The sequence below is a fragment of the Sceloporus undulatus genome, chromosome 5 (genome assembly GCF_019175285.1).
Source record: "Sceloporus undulatus isolate JIND9_A2432 ecotype Alabama chromosome 5, SceUnd_v1.1, whole genome shotgun sequence".
Lineage (NCBI taxonomy): Eukaryota > Metazoa > Chordata > Lepidosauria > Squamata > Phrynosomatidae > Sceloporus > Sceloporus undulatus.
In genome coordinates, this window is record NC_056526.1 from 123,235,586 (window position 1) to 123,251,629 (window position 16,044).

At 40.5% G+C, this 16,044-nt stretch overlaps 1 protein-coding gene across 1 annotated transcript in view; it reads left to right on the forward strand.

The window, feature by feature from the left end:
• Positions 1–1,945: 1,945 nt before the first annotated feature.
• TRMT9B (tRNA methyltransferase 9B (putative)) overlaps positions 1,946–16,044 on the forward strand; it is a 37,343-nt gene continuing 23,244 nt past the window's right edge. Inside the window, exon 1 of the mRNA XM_042469606.1 lies at positions 1,946–2,044. The gene's annotated coding sequence lies outside the window, so the exon portion shown is untranslated. The remainder of the gene's footprint in view (positions 2,045–16,044) is intronic.

A 16,044-nucleotide genomic window follows, 5' to 3' on the forward strand; every position in this document is an offset into this window, starting at 1 on the left:
GGAACTTTCAATCAATGCACCTCCACCAGATGGCCATCCAGCCACTGTTGAAAAACCTCCAATGAAGGAGGCTCCACCACACTCTGGGGAGGCAGCCTATTCCACTGTCAAGCACCTCTTACTGCCAGGAAAAGCAAGGAAGCCTCAGTAATGGCAAAACCCTCTCTGAAGAAACTTGCCACCCCGCCCCCCGTGATAGCCTTGCCATAGGGTTGCCATAAGTCAGAAATGACTTCAAGGCACATGGTGCAAGGTAATTTAGGAGTCCTGGTGGTGCAGTGGTTAAATGCTGGTACTGCAGCCATTCACAGCCACAAGGTTGTGAGTTCGATCCCAGGCTGGGCTCCAGGGTCTTCCATCCTTCCATAATTAGCTAAAATGAATACCCAGCTTGTTGGGGGCAATTGGCTTACATGTTGTAAACCACTTAAGGCTGTGGTGGCAAACCTATGGCACGTGAAGCCATTTTTCTGGGCACGCAGAGGGTGGGGAAAAGGAGGAGTAGGTGCATGCCTGTCCCTCCTCTTCTTGGCTGTCCAGGGCCTTCAGATGACTCTGGAGAGGCTGGGGAGGGTGTGTGTGTGTGTGGGGGGGGAAGTCCTGCCCCAGAAGATGGAAGTTCTGCCCTGGAAGTCCTGGTCCTCCCCTTCAAAAGTCCCACCCCTGGCACTGGATAACAACCAGTGCTGGAAAGCCTTTTAGTTTGGCTTTCCGCCACCTTGATGGGTTCCTGGTGGCGCAGTGGTTAAATGCCTGTACTGCAGCCATTCACTCGAAACCACAAGGTTGCGAGTTCAAGACCAGCAAAAGGGCCCAAGCTCGACTCAGGCTTGCATCCTTCCGAGGTCGCTAAAATGAGTACCCAGACTGTTGGGGGCTAATTAGCTTACTTGCTGTTCACCGCTATGATCTTTGGAATAGCGGTATATAAATAAAACAAATTATTGCAGTGGTTCCCAATCTTCCTAATGCCATGACCCTTTAGTTCCTCATGTTGTGGTGACCCCCAACCATAAAATTGTGGTGTCTTAGTTCCTAAGACCACCTGAAATATGTGTTTTCTGACGGTCTTAGGTGACCCCTGTGAAAGGGTCATTCAACCCCCAAAGGGGTCACAACCCCACAGGTTGAGAACTGATGCTCTATTGGGAGAAAGGCTGGGTAGAAGAAAATAATAATAATAATAAATAAATGATTTGGGCACTCAGTCCCTAAAAGGTTCGCCATCCCTGACTTAAGTGCACTAAGCGGCAAAGAAATGGACTTGCTATTGCTATTTTGATTTGGCTTTCTGCCACCTTGAGTCCCTCTACTGGGAGAAATATGGAATATAAGAATATTATTATTATTATTATTATTATTATTATTATTATTATTATTATTATTATTATTAGTGATTATGATTAATTTGGGCACTCAGTCCCTCAATGGCTCACCTCCATCCCTGACTTAGGGAGTGATAAGCGGCATAGACTTGCTCCTGCTCCTTGGTATTTATTTTATTTTCCCTTGAGTGTGAGGTCCTTGGCTTCCTTCCCTGCTTGCTCTCCCTCCCTCCCTCCTTCAGCCTCCAGAGAGAGAGAGAGAGAGAGAGAGAGAAAGAATGAAAGAAAGAGTCCCGCCCTGAAGCCCACAGGCTGCCCACACATCTTAGCACTCCTGGCGCGTGCCTGGCGCCCTTCTCGCGCTGCAGGGAGGCTCCTTGCTTTCCTCCTCCACCAGCAGCAGCTTTCCTCCCTCCCTCCCTCCCTTCCTTCCTTTTTCTTTCTTCCTTCCCTTTCCCTTCCTCCCTTCCTGGCTCTCTCTCTCTCTCCCTCCCTCCCCTCCTGCTCCTCCTTCCTCCTCTCCTTCGTCCTCCTACTCCTCGTTCTCTCTCCAGTCAGACTCAGGGGAAGGAGGAGGAGGATGCATCTTCGGAGGCTGCTGCCGGGGCTCAGGGCCGGGGGGCTGCTGCTGAGGCGCCCAGCGGAGCGAGGCTGAGGCCCCGGAGGCTGCTCCTGCCCTGCCTCCAGTCCCTGCCTCCTCTTCATTCTGGCCGGGGCAGGTAACCCTGGGGAGGGAGGCGGGGGCTCGGGGGCTCGGGGCTCCTTTGGAGTCCGCCCGGGCCGCTGGAGGCTGGGCAAAGACGCCTCGCCTTCCTCGGCTGCATCCGCACTGCGGGCACCATCCGCTTTGGCACCGCTTGCACCGCCCTGAGGGCATCCCCACCATCCCCAGGGCACTCAGCCATCGGCACTTAAAGCGGGACCAAACCGGATTGTTTTGTTTATTTATTAGTTTAATTTAATTTTTATCCCGCCTTTCTCCCAAGTTGGGAGCCAAGGCGGCTCACAATATTTATATCTATATATCTATATATCTATGTGTGTGTGTGTATGATGTATGTATGTATATATATGGACAGAGAGAGAGAGAGAGAATGTGTATATATATGCGTGTGTGTATATATATATATATATATATATATACACACATACACACACACATACATATACACACACATACAGAATGTATGTACTGTATTATCCCTCCTTTCTCCAAGTTGAAACCCACAATATATATATATACACACACATATATGTGTATGCATATATATATATATATATATATAGAGAGAATTATATATATATATATATACACATATTTTATATGTGTATGTATATATATATATATATATAGAGAGAGAAAGAGATATATATATATATATATATACACACACACTATATATATATATATATATATATATATATATATATATATATTGGGAGAAAGGCAATCTATATCAAAACCCATTCCTAGCTAAAGGGAAGCAGGGCTGAAAGGATGGATGAGGCTTCTGCTGGGGATGGACCCTGGCAGCTTGTAGATCCAAATGCTTAGTTGTGAGGACATGCTTGGGCTTTAAAACAAAACCGAACCCAGTTTCCTTGTAGATGCTGGTTTTTGAATGCCTTCCCTGGCCTCTTTTGTGTGTTGTTGCATGGCTTTTTACAAGTCCTTCTTTTCCAAGCCTGCTTCCTCCTCTTGACTTCTTTTGAATGGACCTCATTGCTCCCTGCTCCTCCTCCTCCTCCTTCTCCCCTTGAGCTGATGTTTTGTGTTCTGCAAATAATCTTAAAATAGCTCTGCTCTTGGAAACAACGTGGGCGAGGTGGCCGGTTCTTCAGGCTGGAGAAATAACCTGGTTTGGCTCCGCTTACCTGCCCTGACTCAAGGCTATGGAATTCTGGGAGTTGGGCCCCACAACAAACTCCAACTCCCAGAATTCCACAGCCTTGAGCCAGGGCAGGTAAAGCGGTGCCAAATCAGGTTATTTCTCCAATGTGGATGCAGCCCAAGTTTATCACACAGGGAAAATTGGACCTTTCTAAGGATAGATCTCATGCTTATTGTGCAAATGAAGCATAATTGCGCAATTGGTTTTCACACGACGTCACATGCAATCCGCTATTAATCCAATAAGAAAGAGGCATGATCCATTCAGGGATAGCTGCGTTGGCCATTGAACAAGTGCAAACCAAAATCCATCAGGGATACTGTTACGGGCCAACCGAAATGCACAATATGGCAAGCTTTTGAAGCTCCACGGGCTTCTTCGTCAGGCAAGATGTTACAAACCAAACAGGAGGGCGGGGGGAAGCCAATTGGAAATATTAGTCAGATGCCTGCATGTTGTTTCAGGCCTTAGTAAAGATGGTATGCTGCGGAGGATATGTTTTGTTCAGACAAGCTTCTCCTTCTTTTTCTCTTCATTTGCGAATTCGCTTCATTTGCGCAATTGCTACAGTATGAAAGGTAATTACAGTTTATTCACGGGATAATCATCGGTTTTGAGCATATTGCTGGATTTATCATGGTTTATCAGGGTGAGTTTATTTCCTGGTCTGCTTTGTGAGCAGACATGGCCGGCTGGTGAGTCGGGCGCAGCATTTCATGTTCTGGATTCTTTTTGGTATTGTTATGTTCCTTTATGCATGTGGCAGGAAATGCAAGGATGGGTTGGGGGTCATTGAAATAAATAGATACGATGAGGATGAGTACAATGAGCCCTTGGTATTCGCTGGGGTTTGGTTCCAGGACCCCACTGTGGATCCCGGGGATGCAATGACTATTCATGTGAGCATGCACGAAAGTAGCTATTTCTAAACCATTAGCAGGATATTCATGCAACTGTGTGAAAACCAAATGTGTGTTCTACCCTCTTTACCCCATTGGTAATGTGCCCTCATCACATTATTATCGGATGTCTGTGAAAACCATTTGTGCATTTGCACGCTTTTGAGCAATGTGGATGCTTTAATAATTTCATGGGATGGTGGCACATATGGTCCCTGATAAACTCCTATGAGGGAAGCTGCCTTGCTCCATGTTGGATTCCCTGTATGGATATTACATCTACATTGGGGGGGGGGGGAGAGGGGTAAGCACACCTGTAATGAAGATGTGTGACTAAACTAACAGGTACTCACATCAAAATTGACATATTGGCCACATGCTTCCCCTCCACCCCCCATGATCATTGCACAGGACATCAATATGATGGCATTAGATGTACCAAAGAAACATAAATCTGATGCACCTGGAAAAACCTGAAAGAATGACTTTACTGTAAATATTCCCTCCGTAGTTTATTGGTGGGATGCCATTTCCAGACAGTAATGTGATAGTAATCGTGTGTGTGTGTGTGTGTGTGTGTTTGTGTTCAGATTGCCAGGAGTGGCAGGTGGCCAGGTGATGCCTTGCTTGTTTCTCCTTCTGTTGCTAGTCTCCACCTTGTGTTTGCATATCTGTGCACTGTCTACCTTTTCTTTCCATGCAACATTGCAACCATATGCTGCCCTCTTGAACTGCATCTTTGTTTATCCATTTCCTCAATAGCCCAGTGTTTTTCATATTGTTTCTCCCCCACCCACCCCTGCTTTATTTTAAATTTGTTTTATGGCAGTTTTGTTCTAGGGAAAGAGACCTTCCTAAAGCTTATTAGGTGTGGCAAGGGATTATCAGGGGTGTGGAAGCAAATGTATTAATGTAGAACAATAAGCCTGTGGCAGTATAAACTGGAAACAATGCGCAGTTATATAATGAAAATGTGTGCAACAGAATGGCAGCATTTAATTACATCATGATGCTAAGGTTTGACATTAGGATAACTTTAGCATGGAGGGAAAAATTAATGACTTTTAAATAGACTTTTAAATGTTTAATAATATTTATCAAACATGACATTTAAATTAGTTCTATAGCACTTTAAAAAATTTTTTACACAAACTTTAATAGCTAATAAATAACACAGTGTAACAGCCCTCAGTATAATACATTTGCTGCATCTTATTATATTATCCAAGTATTTATTTTAAATAATTTTTTTTTAGTACAAAGTCTTTTTCCTTAATGTCCAAATGGATGCAATTCTCTCCCCTTCCACTTCTGGTAAACTCAAATAAAAAATTAACTCTAAATTACTTTTCTTGTGGATGTAATATTTTGCTTTCTCTGATGTGCTTTTTCTTTCTTCACCATCTTACACCATGCATTTATAGGTTTAGTTTACATGTTTTATAAAAGTTTCATATGTTTTAGAACTTTATATTATCATATATAAAATAAATGTTTTATATTTATATGTTTAGTTAGGATTAATTTAGCATGGAAGGAAAACCTTTGCAATTTTCTTAGTTTGTACATCTTCTGAGCATCTAGTTCTGTGGTATGATTGCAAGAATTAGGGCTTCTTCATTGGTAGAATCCATTGGTGAACCTTTCTCCATATAGAAGCTTGGGAAGTATGTATACTACTAGGACTGGGGAAAGTCTTCCTATTCAGGAGAGTATTTAGGGAATGGTCATGGATCCTTGTTAGGATTTATGGTAGACTTTGAGTAATTAGTTCAATATGAAGTGGTACATAAATGAAGCTGCTATTGCTAATTAACTGTTAAACTGTTGACTGGATTTGTATAACTCTTTATTATTTCAGTGGGAAGGGTCCAGAAGTCTGATCAGTTCATAGGAAAGGGTATATATTCAAACAGTATAATAATTATGAATACTTAATTCCACATATGGAATAAGCCTAATTCTTAGGATGTTGCCAACATCTTCTTTACATTTCTAGCCTTCAAATTTTTTGAAAGCAAGTTCTTTATCCTCTCTCAATGTATTGAACATATACAGAAAACTGTGTAACAGATTTCTCTGCAGGTGCTCAAAAATAAATTGTTCCTTCCTTCTAGCGTTTTGTGTAGTGAGTGTAATTTGGGCATTGGGCATTGCCTTTCTGCTTGATTAACTTTATGTACTTAATTTTAAACCTGTTAGACCATCATGTTTAGGTTTTTGCTGTTTTGCACTAACGTGCTGTGCCTACTTACAAAATACATGTAGGTTTTTCCACCCTTGTCTATGGCATGCATGTGTTCCCCTTGTCCAATTATCTTCTATCTTTACATGCTTGTGAGATTATGTAATAGAAATGTACAAGCCAACTGAATGCAAAAGGACCCTTTTCACTCTTTGTTAAGCCATGTAAAACGTCTTTACATAGCTTAACAAATTAGGTCATTCATTCTTTTCCAGTTTGGAAAGAAAGAGGTGAACAGAATAACTTCAGTATTGCTACAGAGGCTAAGAAGGCATGGAGGAAAAAAATCCGCTTGACTCATCCTTATTTCACCTTTGCCTGGTAGCAATGCGAACTAGGCATATGACTGTGACTTGGAATGCATGAATCAGGATTCCAAAATAGATGTTTAAAAAAAAAAAAAAGGGGGGGGGAGAGATCCAGTTTTGCAAAATCTTTTGATAGCCTAGCATGAAAAACATCAACACTTTCTTATGATTGCTTATTTCTATGTTGATAAAATATCTCAAAGGATCAGTTGATTATTTGCATTGAAACAATTTCCGAATTCTGTGCTTTTGTGTGATTATTTAATGTAGTAAAACCTGTCTCCAATGCATGGAGAGCTAATATTGGTGGCTGTTAAGCAATGGGCTCTTGAAATTATGGGGTGGGGGGAGTAGCTAAAAAGTAAGTATTCCCTGGGCACGTTCACACTAGTGTTTTTGTAGTGAGGAGATCTGAGCAGAATCAATGTTGCAGTTCTGTATCGAAATTCCCACTACATTTGCTCTGATCGAATCTCTCTGTTGCAATTTAACACTGTGGACATTCATACTACCATTATTATCAATTTAAAAATAATAATAATAATAATAATTCATTTTTATTTATATCCCACCTCTCCCTTCGGATCGAGGTGGGTTACAATAGCACAATAGTAACAATAAAATACATAACACATATAAAACCAGTTCTACATAATCCCCTACCCCCAACCCCCCTTCCTCCCTTAAAAATAAAATAGAAATAAAAACAACAGCAATATAAAATTAGTTGTGATAGACGTATTTCAGGCAAGACATCTTTTGGGGCAGACAGGATTTAAAATGGAATGTGTTTGATCATTTTTGGTTTTTTAAAACTGTCAATCAAATGACGTACTTCTGCGTCATTCTGCATCTGCTGTCTTTGTTGGTGACATGAATCCCCAAGGCACCTCCGGATCCATGCATGCCAGGGAAGTATCCCCCATGGCACTCTTGGCTCTATACATGCCAGGGAAAAATTCCCCATGGCACCTACAACCCCCCCCCCCCCGTGAAGTCACACAAATGCAACAGTGTGCAGAAAGTGTCAGTTTTTTTTAAAAAAAACAACAACATGCTGCACCATGCCCCCTAAAGAACCCTCCCTCCCGACTTCCCTGACCTCTGGTCAACAGAGAAAAGGGAATCAATTCACCAGTAGAAGTGGAAGACAACTGCATGGTGATATAAAAAGAACACCTGACAGCGTGGGAAATTTGAATTCACAGGATTTAAACAGGTGGTATCTTTGCCCACAGAACTAGAGCCCAAGAGGGGGAAAACAATGGTGGTTTGCCAAGACCTGTGGGATGGATATGTTCTATCCTTCTGCCCACCCTCTGCTCATTGTCCCTCCCTCCTGGATGCCCCAAATGGGATTGGCAGCATGTTCCCATTGGTGGCTGACTAAAATAACCTGATTCTTTTGAAAAGACATGGCAAATGCCTTGGTTTCAAAAAAACTGGATTAAGGGGGATTTGCACCCCCCCCCCAAAAAAAATTCGGATCAGGGAAAACCAGCACAAGCGTGAACAATCCCCTTTTAAACTGGTTTGCAAACCAGTTCAAAACATACTGTGAGAAGCCCCTGATTACCTTTTTGTGGTACAGAGCTCATTAGACAAATAATGACATTAAAGCTGTTAAGCTAAGTAAAGTTGTAGCTTATTAGCTATGTGGAAGAAAGTATTATTGTAAGAGCAAAACATGTAATTGCTGTACGTAATTATTAAAATCATAAAACTGACAAAGAATTAGTACTAGATTAGTACAAATCAGCATATTGGATTATATTTGAATCCTGCCAGAAGACCATCTAAGGTTTAGATGCCAAGGCTGATATACCTATTATTCTTGTGTTATGACATGCAGTAATAGCCATTGGTGACCCAACTCTAGTGGTTTGCTAGCTATTAGTATGGGTTAATATTTGGTGTGCTTAGATAAAACTGTGGATACCAAAGGGACTAACTAATATGGCTACTTAGTAATCCCTTAGTGAAAATCCCTTTCTTCTCTAATCCTTTGTCCCCTAAATAAGTGTCTAAAAATACACTGTAAGATAGGTTTCTCTACATTTCAGTTTGAACTGAGTGCCCCTTTGTGTGGGGAGAGATGTTAAGTAAGAGCCATGCACCACTCTGTATTTATCTCCTCTCCCCCTGTCTTGCTGCCACAGCATATTTTTGTATTGGATGTCCAAAACTCTTTCTGGCCCTTGTCTTCTGTTTTTGTACAAAGAGAACAGATGGATTGGAAGGGAGGGGAAAGACATAGTTATTACAGAGTCTATAATGAGGAGTGTTGGGTCTCATTCTGAAAGTATCCCACCCTTACTGTCTGATTGAATTGCTAAAAAAGCATGCTACAAGTTACATATAAGCTATCACTTCCTAAGAAAACTATTGATGGTCTTCCTGAAAACATTATCCTCACTATTGTGGATGTGAAGGCTTTTTTTTACATTACCATCCTCCGCAAAGATGGACTATAAGCCATTAAGAACGAACACTTGGCCCTCCACATCCATCCACAGTTTGAAAATATTCCAATCCCTCCTCTCCAAAGCAAATCTTGATTTTGCCATTTTATATAAGGAACATTATTTTACGACACCATTGTATATAATAGGATTTGAGCATCAATGTATTTTGGCACCCACAGTGGGTGGGGCTGGTCTTGGAACCAAACTCCAGTAGATGCCTGATGTGCTGTAACCAGCTATACCTTAAATCGGTACGTATGCAGAATTATTTAATCTTTGGAGAGAATGTATATTGTTGTATCAGTGACACTGCAATATGTATTTCCTGGCTGTACAATATGCCAACTTTTCCATGAATCCCCATGACCAATGATTTCTCAGTTCCTGTCCCCCAAGGGCTCTCTTCTCTTTGAAACACATTGGTGACATTCTTATGATCTGCATTCATGGACAAGAGGCACTTGAATTTCAACCAGGATGTCAGTAAGCTTTCATCTCATTATAAACCTCATTATTTCATCTCATTATAAAAATGCACATGACAATTCAAGAAGAATTAAATATCCAATTTCCACTATCTCCAGACTTATATTTGCTGAGTATAACTTCAGTACTTCAAAAGAAAGACAAAAATACTTTTTGGAGAATTTTGCTATATTTGGTAACGGCCGCGAGGCTAATAATAGCAAAAAAAATGGAAACTGGAAGAAGCACCAATAATATTTGAATGGAAATTAAAAATTCTAGACATGAGAGAATTGGATTTTATGACTCTTCTAATTAAAAATAAGCCAGTAAATAAAATAAAAAAGGAATGGCTTCCATTAGAAAAAATATGAAAAGGAAAAGGTGAAACAAAAGTGTTAAAGGCAAAATAGAAGACACAAAATATGATAAGCATTGACAAAACCTTTTATGTGAATATTTAGTTTGAAAATAAAAAATAAAGTATGTAGAGATATAATACAATATACATTAGTTAGATGACAAACAAGAGAATGCATATTTAGTAATAGTACATGGTAACAATATTTTGTTTTATTTTATGGAAAATTAACAGATTAAGAAAAATGCAAAATATTTGATATTAGGATGGGTAGCTGTAAACGTTAATATAAGAGAGGTGCACAAAGGATAACAAATCTCTCTCAGCTAATGAGAAATGAGAAAGTTGCAAATATTATAAGTTTTGTTGCATGTTGTAAATAATTTACCAATGTCTTTATGTATATATAGGGAGGTATATGCAGACATATATACATATCCTTTTTTAGTTAGTACTATGTTGAAGATGTGACTTTTTAAGATTTCATTATTATGTTTCAAAACTTATTTTTCTAAAATTAATATAATATAAATAAAAAAAATAAACCTGAGCTTGGATAAGTTCAGTTTTCTGTTCTGCCTCATAATAGACATAGAATCATAGAGTTGGATGAGACCACAAGGGCCATCCAATCTAACCCCCTGCCGTGCAGGAACCTTATATGTGAAACCTGCTGATCGATATGCATACTCAACTACTTTTGTATTCTACTCAGAACACGCTAGAAATCCATTCTCTGCAGCTAAACCATGCAATTACAACTGTGTTCAGACTCCTTAAATGAAAGCCAGCATCTTGTTAGCTACATGCCTATGTCTCTTTTTGAGCAGGGCATGGCGGGGAGCGGGGGCATTCTCTTGCCCTTGTGCTCCATCTTCAAACCTTTTCCCCAGGCAGTTGTCAGTTCCTGGAAAGGGCTGCTGCTTCTGAATAGTAAGAAGGGGAGGGAGGAATTACAATCCACACCATCAAGATGTGGAAACTGGGATCCTGGGGGAAGGAAAGGGAATGTGCACTCCATCTACAAATGTACCTTTGTTTCTTCTACCCAAAGAGACAGTTGTTTCCAGCTGTAACTTTAAGGTATGAATCTCTTGCTAGAGAGGTTAAGAACAGTAAAAGGACTTTTATCGTTATGGCTGTAGCAAAATGAAGAAGGAGGAAATGATAGGGCCATTGTGTGGAGTAAATGTTGAAATGTTACTGGGGACAGAGAAAAGGCAGAACTACTCAACACCTTCTTTGCCTCAATCTTCTCACAAAAGGAAGAGAGTGGTAAGCCTGAGGAAAACAGAGGAGAGGATGCAGTAGGTGAAATGCAGCACAGAATCAGTAAAGAGGTAGTACAGGAGTATCTGGTTAATCTAAATGAATTCAAGTCTCCAGGAACAGATGGATTACATCCAAGGGTATTAAAGGAACTGGTAGAAGTAATCTCAGAGCCACTGGCAAAAATATTTGAGAATTTATGGAGAACAAGAGAAGTCCCAGCAGACTGGAGGGGAGGGCAAATATCTTGATGAAGGGGAAAAAAGAGGATCCCAAAAATTATTGCCCATTTAGCCTGACATCAATACCAGGAAAGATTCTAGAGCAGCTTATTAAACAGTGAGTCTGTGAGTATTTAGAAGGGAATGTCATAATCACAAAAAGTCAACATGGGTTTCTCAAAAACAAGTCATGCCAGACTAATAATATATCTCTTTTTTGATAAAATTACTAGCTTGGTAGATGAAAGGAATGCTGTAGATGCAGCATACCTTGATTTTAGTAAGGCTTTTGACAAGGTCACTCCATGATATTCTTGCAAACAAGCTAGTAAAATGTGGTTGACAATGCAACTGTTAGGTGGATTTGTAATTGGTTGACCAGCCGGACCCAAAGGGTGCTCAGCAATGGCTCTTCTTCATCCTGGAGAGCAGTGACCAGTGGGGTGCCACAGGGTTGTGTCCTGGGCCCAGTGCTATTAAACATCTTTATCGATGACTTGGATGAAGAAATAGAGGGTATGCTTATCAGATCTGCAGATATTGCCAAATTAGAAAGAGCAGCTAATAATCCAGAGGACGGGATCAAAATAAAAAAAATGACCTTAATAGATAAGAAAGCTGGGCCAAAACTAATAAAATGAATTTTAACATGGAGAAATGTAAGGTACTGCACTTTGGCAGTAATAAAGAAATGCCCAGATATAGGATGGGTGACATCTGGCTTGACAACAGTACATGTAAAAGAGATCTAGGAGTCTTTGTGGACTACAGTCTGAACATGAGCCAGCAATGTGATGAGGCAGCTAAGAAAGCCAATGCATTTCTAGGCTGCATCAATAGGGGTTTGGTATCTAGATGAAGGGAAGTAATAGTGCCACTCTATTCTGCTTCAATCAGGCATCACCAGGAATACTGTGTCCAGGTCTGGGCACCACAATTCAGAAAGGATGTTGTCAAGCTGGAGCATGTCCAGAGAAGGATGACTATACTGGTGAAGGATCTGGAAACCATCCCCTATGAAAAGTGGGAGCTGGGTATGTTTACCCTGGAGAAGAGAAAATTAAGAGGTGATATGATAGCCCTGTTTAAATATTTGAAGGGATGTCATATTGAAGATGATGCCTTGTTTTCTGCTACTCCAGAGATTAGGACCCAGAGCAACGGATACAAACCACAGGAAAAGGGATTCTACCTCAACATACCTGATAGTAAGAGCTGTTTGCCAGTGGAATGTGTTGCCTCAGAGTGTGGTGGAGTCTCTCTCTTTGGGGCTTTTTAAACAGAGGTAGATGGCCATCTGTTGGGGCTTTGATTGTGTGTTCCTGTATGGCAGGGGTTGGACTGGATGGCCTTGTGGTCTCTTCCAACCCTATGATTTTATTATTCTATCTCCCCTCCCCCCCAAACACACACACAAACACAGGTATAAGCAGCAGCTTGAAAGTTGCTGAGGGAGGGATAAAGGATGTATACAGGTAGAGCCATGCTGCAATGCAGAATCTCATCCAAAGACTTAAGGATTTACCCATCAGGGCTAAAGTGGTACCTGGAAATAGTTTGTTATAGGAAAGAACCAGAAGAGGAAATGGCAGAACACTACTTGTTATGCCTGTCTAAAATTAATCATTTAATTCATCAGTGGGCGACATCTGATTCCAGACTATGGGTGCATCCACAGTATAAGAATAATGCATCTTGACAGCACTTTAAGTGTTGTAGTTCCATGCTATGGAATACTGGGATTTGTAGGTTTGCAAGCCTTCTTGGCCAAAGAATGCTGATGCCTGACAAAACTACAAATCGCAGGATTCTGTAGGATGGAGCCATGGCAGTTAAAGTGGTGTCAAACTGCATTTTTTCTACAGTACAGATTCAGTTTAACTGTCATGGCTCAATGCTGTGGGATTCTGGGATTTGTAATTTTGTGAGATATTTAAACTATTCTGTCAGAGAGCTCTGGTGCCACATAGACTACAGATCCCAGGATTCCACAGCATTGAGCCATGGCACTGAAATTGGTGTCAAACTCCATTAATTCTGTGGTGTGACAGCAGCCTACATTTTAACTGTGAATGCTAGTATGTCCCTGCTGTCATCGACAGTGCTTTCCACGAATGACCACCATTAATATGAGCCTTGCCATCCATACCTTCTAATTTTCTTTTTACTTTCATGTTTATAGTTTCCCAAAGTCTCTCAATTCAACTTTTGTCCATCTAATGGGTTCAGTCTGTAAAAGCTTATACAATAATATAGTTGTCTGCCTTTAAGGTGTCACAAGACTCCCTTGCTTTAGTCATAAACTGGAATTTTCAGTCACACTGACAAGGAAGGCTGCATCTGTACTGCAGAAATCATCCATGGCTCCATGCTATGGAATACTGGGATTTGTAGTTTGTGGCAACAGAGCTCTCTGACAGAGAAGGTTAAATGTTTCACAAAATTAAAATTCCCAGAGTTCCATAGCATGGAGCAATGGAAGATAAAGTGGTGCCAACCTGGATTATTTCTGCAGTGCGGATGCAGCTGAAAAGGACTTTTCCAAAGTTGTATACTTGAACCAGGAGAGGCAGCTGAACTCCCTCACCAATGTCTCTTCTACTCTTCAATTCAACCAGTCCTCATTCCAAAATTGTATATCAAACTTGGTAAGCATTGTTATTATATATAATGTACCAAGGAAATGTTGAATAATTTATTGATAATGAACCAAATTCATTGCTATTTTGTTAATATTTAATAGTGTTTTAGTTGGTTAGATAATAAAATCTAATCTAAAACAACAGAATAGCTTGGAAGCTGTGCTGGATACTTCGATGTGTGAATCATCCACAGTAGATAATATATTCATTCACATTAAAAAGTCAGTGGCAGCAAATACTCTTTTAATTAGCCTGGTAACATCAAAGTACTTTTAATCTTGCTGTGAACAGGAAGTTTAAAAAAAAGCACCAACTATAATCCCAACATTATAGAAGTCTATCAATAATTCAGTTCATACTATAGTTTTAAATTTTTTAGCACAGATCGATTTTTGATAGAGAATAATTCTAGTATTGCTTGTTGCTAAAATTCCTCTTGAAGTTTCAGTTTTAATTTCAATTAAAAATCTTCTTCATTTGGTTTGCTGGGGAAGGATTACCCATCCTTCCAACACAGGGCTCATTTGTTTCAAAAGGTGAATAATGACTGGAAAGAATAAAGCTGCCCAAGGTTTTCCTAGCATAATGGATAGCATGATGGGGAAAACAGAGTTTAAAAAAATTCTTTCTGTAGTCATGACCTTTTAAAGGCATAGCATTTTGTGAGGGAAAGACAGCCAGTCCTACAGCTGGAGCAAAGCAGAATGGATATAGGAATGCTGAGTTAATGTTTGAGAAAGCTGTGAAACTGTAGACTGGCACAAGAATGTGGGATGGGTCTGAAGGTAGCCATACCTAGAATTGCCAGACAAGGCCTGTTCCAAGATCTGAGATTTCAAGGCCAAAACCTTGGGACAAACTTTTGTGATACCATAGTGGCAGACTCTGGAGATTTTACAACAGGTGATATAATTCAGCACAATATCTTAAGCATCATCCACAGCTGCATGGAGCAAGCCATTCAAATAAAAAAGACCAGGTCGGGCAAATGAGGAAAATATGCAGAGGGCCCTTGGGATCTGTTGGGGTTTGGTTCCAGGACCCCCTGGAGATACCAAAATCTGTGGGTCCCAAGTCCCATTAAATACAGTGGCATAGTAAAATGGTGTCCCTTATGTAAAAGGGTAAAATCAAGGTTTGCCTATGGGAATTTGTATATTTTTAAGTATTTTCAAGCTGTGGATGCTTGAATCCATGGATAAAAAAAATCAGTGCATAAGGAGGGCTGACTGTACAAACACAAGTTTTTCAAGGTAGTGTTCTCACTCTGAGATTCCTCCCCCTCTCTTCCTGAGAATTGGAGAAGATGGTCCAGGGCCTGAAATTTGGAAACTTATCAGTATCTGAGCACTTGAAAAAAACAGTGCAGGCCTATATGGGGAACATGCTGGTGTGGTCTTTAGACTCCTATACTTAGAGTGTATCTAACTACACACATAACAGTCTGATACTGTTTTTAACCATGATGGCTGCATTCTGTGGAATCTTGGGGTTCATAATTTGTTCAGATTTTTTTTTTAATATCACACCAAACTACAGGCTTCTGTAGGATGGAGCTGTCATAGATGTCATAGATACAACAATGTAGTAACAGCATAGATACACTGAGAGCAGCTGACCCTATAATGAGAGATCATGATATAGACAAATCTGCCAGTCATTAAAGAAAGAAAAATTGGAAATTTTTATTTATAAAAAAGGGAGCTGTTTTTATGATGAGTAATGGAAAGTGACTAATGGGAAGGTAAAACAACAGAGGCCTGTTACAGACTGCCAAAATAAAGCTGCTTCAGGTCTCTTTGGAGGTATGTTATTTAAATGATGCATGGGTCCTAAGAGTCCGGAGGTTGCGCCAAAGCCACACTCCATTCCTAAGCACTGGAGTGCAGCTTTGGTACAGCTTCCGGATTCTTAGGATGCATGCATCATTTAAACAGCATACCTCCAAAGAG